Below are 8,086 nucleotides of genomic sequence, written 5' to 3'. Positions count from 1 at the left end.
ACGGAGCAACTCCTGACCGAAATCCCGAGGGAATCAGTTCCCATTCTTCGTGTCGCGTTCAAAACACTATTTCGCTATCGAGCAAACAGAAGTCGAGCGTTGGAAGCATGATAGATTAGCGAGCCACTCCGCAAGGGGAGAATCGGAAGCCATGGGATTAGGTAGTTTTTTTTATCCGCTCGATCATCCTGAATAAGAATCCCGACATTACGCACGTCGGCAGCACCGACCACCTCGTTGTGAAGCGAGAACCCCGTCGCGTCCCTCCTGCGCCCGCTGCCCTGAACACAATATTAATGATGGCTCCGGTCAGCATGATGAGCGACGAGAGTGATTCATTAATGGGAGCCAAAAGCAGGGTCAAGGTTTCGTCTACGTTAGCTTTCGCTCTGCAAATTCTACTCATTTTTTGATATTGCCTGGGCGCACCGCCTGTGTGTCGAATCTTTGAAATTCTCCCGGGATTTCACGCGATTACCTAATCCGCGGAAGATCCCTCTCGCATTCAGGGTCCGACTGGATTTCGCATTCCGCGTTGATAAATAATGTAAGGGAATGACTCCGAATATTGCTTCAGACCGAGAGGGACACGACGACTGTCATGAATAGCCGTGCAATCGCAGAAACTCGTTGTGGAAAAATTCGAGGATGAATGGCCCGAAGCAGCTTTCGACGCAGCTAGTCCGGCAATATCCGAATATTGTGCTCTGAACGACCATTCTAGCAGACGCAATCAATGCGACGACGTTCGATCACCGTGTCGGCGCAGGATCCGCTCGCTCCAGAACCTGATGCGACTTCCCCAGGTCCGAGCTGAGACGAATCTCGGTTACGTCGGGAGCACCAAGAGAAACTTTTCGGATCGACCGCTGCTCCGAATTCACGATTACACCGTCTCGACAGTTCCTTCGGCGGTTCCACGGACGAAACGTAGTCGGATCCAAGCATTCAGGAGGACGGTCAGGCAGCCGCACAAACTCAGATAAAAACTTAGGTGAGAGCTTGGATTATGGAGATTTCAGAGAGGAAGTAGCGCGAATGGCAAACTCCGACGCTCGGAGGAACTCCGACCCTCGACGAACATTCCTCCATGATGACTTCCATAATCGACCGCTGTTTCGGTGGGCGCACCACCATCAGTGCCAGCAGCAATTTAGTTCGAGGCGCTTCTGCTCAAACCGAGAAGTTCCATGTTGACTCCAGAGGGCAAAGCCATGAGGTATATACCCATTAATTTACTAATTGAAGTCTAATTACCGTCCAACGCACTGCATGAGCTGAGTATGAAACTGTGAAGCAAACAGGCGGTCGGCCAGCGGGTCGAGCTGGACGGCTGAGTTTGCCACACCCTCGTCACTCACCGAGCGACCTCGGAAGCGTTAAAGCGCTTCAGCGTTGAGCTGCCAAAATGCTCTTTCTGTCCACTCGTCTTTCCCTCGGTCGAAGACCCGGTGGATCGCTTCATGGCGAGAGAAAAACAATGCCTACTGCCGAGACTCCGTTCCATCGGGGCTCTCCAGAGCCGTTACGGGAGCCGTCTCAATTACTTAGTGACAGGTACTTGATTGGTTGTTTAGTTAGCTTGGTCGATCGCTTCTTGTATCGCACAACGAAGGGAACAGATGAATTGGGAGAGTGACCGCGGCCCGTCGACCAGCCTTACAGGAGGGCTGGAAGCCTCATTTTTAAATCTCCAGTAATTGATTGGAGCGTCCATGTACATACTTCCTGCCACGGTTCAGAAACATCGGGTACACCACCTCTCCTGGAAGAGGACCGGCTTCCAGGTTCCGAGCAATCGACGAGTTTTTTCGTTCTCGAATCGATTTTCCCCCGTCCCAGAATCCCGAATCGCGAGACATTACCATCATCGAGAGCGGAAATTCACCGCAAGAACTCTGATTCGAGTGAGAAATTCCTCTTTTGGGCCGGGACCCGGACACCACGCTCGGACGGCCCGAGGCACTGCTGCGAACTTCCTGGACTCTCGGAGAGAATTCCTCGAAAAGAGCTGTTTCCTGTTGTTCGCCGTTCTGAAGGGAGAACCCCCAACCTATTTCCGCCAGAAGGATCTCGTTAGTGAAATGGAACTTAGACTCTCACGGATTGCTCAATCTCCACTCGAATCGGAGACCTCCCTCGTTCAAGTAGGATTTCTGCGATCCAGCAGACACGGTTTACGAGGGGGACGGAGCGAATCATATATTGGGTGACTGTTTTCTGAAGTCGGTGCGGTTTCAGATCCGTTTCCTTTCTTCCTTCTCCGTTCGTCGACTCCTCGGAAGAGCAAATGCTTGCATTCTGTTTTTGTTATCTCTGCAATCAGCCACCTCCAGGGACGTTTGCATGACCCGCAATACCGCTGTAGTCGTGGGACCGAAGTCAAAGAGACTCTACTCACGTTCGTTTTGGGTCGTATAGACCTAGTCATGCATCATGGAGACATTAGAGAAACATTAGTTTTATTACACGTGCCAGCGGCGACGGTTAACGCAACGCACGGAGTTTGCACGCCACATAGGCATCAGGGTTCGGTGTTCGCTTCCTGAATCTGGCTAAGGTTCTTCCACTGGCCTTCCATAATTCCGTTCGACGACACGATCGCGCGATCCCGCGCCAGTGAAGGATTGCCAGGCATACTGAGGAGAAACCGGGATGGATCGTCCGCGCCTCATAGTCAGACGTATCGAGACGAACTCCACGATATGGAACTGTTCTCTACGACAGTTCGATGGACGTGATCCGCCTATGTTTCGTCTAATTTAAGGCTCTGAGCGCTGCGTCTCGATTCCCCGGAATTAAGGTTCCTTGTTCAATGCTCCCGGAGCCGCGGCGCGCCGCTCCATGTTCGCGTGGGAATGGGCGTCGATCCTGAGAATTTCAACATGCGACGTAGACTTGCTCAGCTTAGAGTTTCTGAACATTTCTGTCAACACGTACAGGGCTTCGCTCATGATTAGAGTTCCTGAACTTCGGACATTTCATATCTATCCAATCCGCAAGAGCGAGGACCGAGGACCAAATCGACTTGGGAATCGCCTCTGATGAGTTTTCCCCGTCGCCGGAAGATGTGGCAAACGCTAGAATGAGTATACTATACTGCAATCAGATCTATTCTTATTCGAAAGTTGGAAGATCAAAATACTCGTTTAGGAACTCTACTCATGATTGAGAGAGGCAGGTTTTACTTCATGTATTATTTCCTCTGCGCGCTGTTCTTTAGCAGCTTCTCCGGAGCCAGACCCTAATCCGAGGCACGGCTCGCCTAAATTCCAACGACAACACTCTTCATATCTCGAGAGGATTCTAATATGTGCTTAGAATAACAGTGTTTCAACAAATCTCCGGGGTCCGATCTCGGACAGGTTTTTCACTGTGTTCGTCAGTTGGCTTCGAATGGAGACCGCATTGATTCACAAATACTGTGAATCCCCGATACACCTGGTATCCTCAGTCCCCAGTCCTCAGTTATTTCGTTGATTTCAATAGAATCGTTGCACGCTGCAAATCACGAGATTTTTCTTGTCGAGAACGTCACCCGGGCGGTGTTCAGTTGTCTGGGATGCGCACTCTGATCCCCCGCATGTATATGAAACGGGAGAAATGAGTTGATGGAAGTTCGCGGTCCCTCAACGGCAGGCTCGGCAGTCCCAAACCTCCATCCCTTTGTCCTTCGCCGTCGGTGATAGGTGAAACGACGCTCACGAATCCGTTTTGCATACAACCATTAACAACTGACTACATGACTGCGCGTGGTACAACGATGTATCGCTCCCCGAATTCGACTCCCTCGGAACGAGATCCCTTCGTGAATTTCCACGCGGGAGCAGACGGAAGCTTGATATCTTTAGAACATAAGAGTCGATACAACGAAGCGGAGGAGACACCATGAGAGTATTTAATTTTTCCCCGGTGCAGTGATTCTCAGCAAGGCTCTGTACGGTCTCTTCCCTCCTATCTGTGAGAGGAAAAAAACGGAGCTCACCGTCCGTGATCCTGCCTGTGCATAAATACTCCAGGCAGCCCCTTCAAAAATTATTCTCCCGTGATCAGCACTTGCCGACTTATCTGACCGACCCAATATCGCTTCGTGTGATCTTATAAAAGTGACATTAGTCCGCTTCGCTGAACTTTGGAGGAAACTGTTCGCATCGCCAGATCTCGCTCATGTTAGTCCGGAAACGACGCACCGGCGAAATGGGGAATCAAACCCCAGGAATGACCTCGGAGAGATCAAATCGCCCCGCCCTCATGGAGAAATCCCACATTTTCGCTCGCGATGAGACGTCGCGTGTCTCGGCATTGGTACCAGCGCTCAGCCCGAAGCTCAGGCTTCGGTTTTGATTGGAGCGATTCGATGGAGCTGATGAGCGGAAGTTCCCTCACGCCTCGTGAGAACTTCCGATCGATGTTTTGCTGAAAAACAGCTTCACGCGCGCTCGTGGAAGTTTTCGCAATCACTAAAACCACAGTAGGGCGTGTGAAAGCAGCCACGTGCTGAAAAAAATTACTATCTCAAGGAGCGATGTTTCTACCGATGTTTCTGTCCAAAACCAACGTTCGAAGTAGCCGCACTTCGAGGCAGCCGAAGTTCCCTGGATTCGGTGTATGCGACGGATAATACTTGCAAGGGCAACGAGACTTTCCTTGGGAGCCGAGAGGGAGACCTCCCTCTCTCGAATCGGATGGGATGCCATGGGAGGTCCTGGCAGTTATGAATGATCCGAAGATCGGGAAGAAGTTGCCAGCATTTTTTCGACAGTCTCTTCCGTCGGGATGATTGGGAAGATAATCATGAGCAATCGAATATGTCCCGGTCGATCGTCCAGCTCCGATCTCGGTCGATCATCGACAGATACACTCAGAAGCGAGTTATCTCGAGAGTGCGAAGTGTGCTCGAGTAGGAGTGGGGGGAATCGCGAAGAGTGTTCAGATTCGCTCGAGAGCGAACATCGCTTTCATCTTCATTCATACCCATCACCATGTACTCTATCGATGCCTCCGTCGCCGATGTCGGCGCAGATCCCCCATGATGAACACATCCATAAATATTTGATCGTTTCCCGAGACAGTCTAGGTGCTCCGTAGAGATTTTTCTCCCGTCCTGTTTCCGCTTCCATTGCCGCCATCGTAGGCCACAGAGCTCGGGGATGATCCAATGAAGTGTTCTGTAGAGGGAGCGACTCAGAGTGCCATCGAATTATTAATCGAATCAATAATGCGTGCCTGAATAATTATTGCTCCCGAACCGCTTCCCGTTCCGTAGTTCCTTTTGGACTTGAAATGGGCTCTGCGTGGGCGGGAAATGGTTTCGATCATCCTGCTGTTTCTCCTGATGATTTGCAGACCCATCTCATGCACCTCGAACCAGACTAGCGAATTCAGTCGACGGGCTGAACCACGGCTTCATCGGAGCCTTATCGAGTACCACGGCTCAGAATCGGTGCGATTTCCGGCTCTTTCGAATGCTGTCTGTTCCCTCAGAGGACGGAGGAGATAGCTCTGAGCACGGACACATCTCAGAGGCGGAGTTCACCTCAATTAGGAGAGGAATCGTCAGATGGTCAAGGAATTCATAAAGAGAAGTAAGGAGAAAAAATTCCGAGTTGTCAGAGGAATACGGTGCGACCCGTTGCCTACCGATTCCGTGACGAGAATCGAGGCCGATTCCGAGGCACTCACCAGACGAGAGCAGAAAGTTGCTCACTCCGACCCCAACCTCGAGTAGGAGGCTCATCCCATAGGGGAATAGGGAATAAGATCGGGTATCGTGATCGAGAGGAATAAGGAGTGAGATTGAGTATCTTGATCGAGAGGGACATAAGGTCCAGGATGACCGATAAATGACCTCAGCAGATCCTCCCCATGACCAGTATTTCGTGTTTCCTCAAACTCATCGGAAGAATCCATCTTCCATAAACCTAATTCGTACGTTCGAGTCCGGCACTTCGATTCCACGAGATGATCACTTCGGCACGATGGTTCCCCACCAATCAGACGGGCACTTCGGGTCTCCATCGTCGATCCCACGCATGAATGGTATCTTTTTTCAAGCTCGGCCGCCAGGATCCGTCATCCTGCGCGTTCTGTCAGGAGCAAACCTCAGTAGGCATTGAGACCTGAATCAGCTGTGCTCTGTGAGCAGTGGTAAGAATTTGAGAGTGAGTTATAGAAAGCACCGAGAGCGTTTCTCACGCATGTTCCCGATATGCTGCTCCAAGTCACGCCTAGATGTGTGGTCACGACAAGGCTACGCCGAGTCGAGGACGTCTGAATAGACACAAGTCGCACGAGAATCTGCGGCAAATGGAAATATGCCGGCGCAGATCGAACGTCGTACCGATTATCTGTCGACCGCTATTCGTACCCCTGATTCCTGTGCGAGCCGGCGAAATCGTGAAGCTCATTCATGGGTCGTCGAGGAAACCATCATCGCCCGCATGCGTCCGATAGAGCATTCACTGATTTGAAGCATCAAACGTGACGGGAATCGCTCGTGCACGTGGTTCTCCTATGGATCGGTTTACCCCCTCCCTACAAGAATACGTCAGTCGTGGACAGCACGATCGCCTACGGACGTCTTCTGAAGAGCTCGCAGAGAACCCTCGCAGGTGACTTTCGAAAGCAACCGGAGCGACCCGGCTGACTATCGGAGCCATTGATGCCCCTCCCTAGCTACGTCCATGTTCGTCTAAGTCCGCTAAGTTCTGCTGAGTTCCATTCTCGTGGTGGGGAAAACTTCCCGTAGGGAAAAATACGTGGAGCAGTCGCTACCAGACGCGAGTTCGCTGTGAGCGACGAGAGAGGAAGGTATAGACTCTTCACCCATAAAAGACGTGAAGACGGATTTGCTTATCATACAGGAGCATCACGGCCTAATTATCGCGAGTTGTATCACAGTGGCCGGGTACATGAGAGGCACGCAGAGCGGGGCGGCTCAGATAACGCGGTAAGTGTCATCCGGTATCGAACATCGAGGCAGCATGTCAGACTCCGTCGCTGCCGTCAGAGTGTTTTAGCTTTGGTTCGGTCCCCTGGTACACGACATTTTTCCCGGGCAAGACTCGAGAGAAAAAAATCGACGAGAGACCTCTGTCCTGCTCCGTACCGGATATTCCCCCACGCGGGGCAGAGCTCCGGTCTTGTGGAAATAATCGCTTCAAGTGAATCCCTACCGAGCCCGGGATCCGATTCCCGGAACCGCGTACACTCATTGTCTAGAATGATTTCCCTAGCCGTGAGCCAAATTCCGGGCGAGCCCGTTGTGGTGAGCCTCGTTCGATCGAATATGTCGTACCCCGGTGGGAACCGTTCGGGGGAAAAACACGTTTTCCAGAGAAAACCGATTACGGGAATAGCAAACCAGAATCAATATCATTGATGCGTTTGGCATGTCCAGGTGAGCTGGAGCCGAATTTCACGGGGATCACTTCCCCGAGCTCTGGATCCGCTTACCTTGAGGGAGAACATTTCTTGGTGGAACCGGTGAGTATGGTTGAAGCGGTGCTGCCGTTGCTGAAGAGCGTCCCAGGTGCTGGTAACCGCTTTGATGTACGTCTGATTGAGTTGGCCGTTGATGATGACGATGACGCTGCTGCTGCTGTTGAAGATGTGAAGAATGTTGGCGGAGGAGGGGGGGGCTGTCCGGACGAGGGTAAAAGTGGTGCCGTGCGTGGTGATGCGATGATCGATGCCGACGGGATGGTCCCGCTTGCTGCTGCTGCTGCGTTTCGTGATGGTGATGATCTGCTGTCGCCGATGCTGCTGCTGATGCTGCTTGTCTGAGGTGGTCCCGTCCTCCTCGAGCGTATTCGGAGCCGTCGCTCGGAGCTGAAAGCAATTCTGCATTGCAACGGGGGCAGTACGACACCAGGTTGGCGGTCTGCGGGGCAGAGCGACGGCCCCGCGCTCCTGGTTGCGGCCAGTCGCTCCACACTACGCGGCAGGAGGTGGCCTTGGCGATGAGTTAGCTTAGGAATGTTTTTCTGTCGCGTGCGACGCAGCAGTACGCCACCACGCCAACCCTCTGCCCCGCAGCCGGACTGCCGGGCGGGATCGTCGCCGGCCACCACGTCAACGTCGACGT

The sequence above is a fragment of the Galendromus occidentalis genome, unplaced genomic scaffold, assembly GCF_000255335.2.
Source record: "Galendromus occidentalis unplaced genomic scaffold, Mocc_1.1 scf7180000077474, whole genome shotgun sequence".
NCBI lineage: Eukaryota > Metazoa > Arthropoda > Arachnida > Mesostigmata > Phytoseiidae > Galendromus > Galendromus occidentalis.
Note: the sequence above shows the minus strand (reverse complement) of the source record.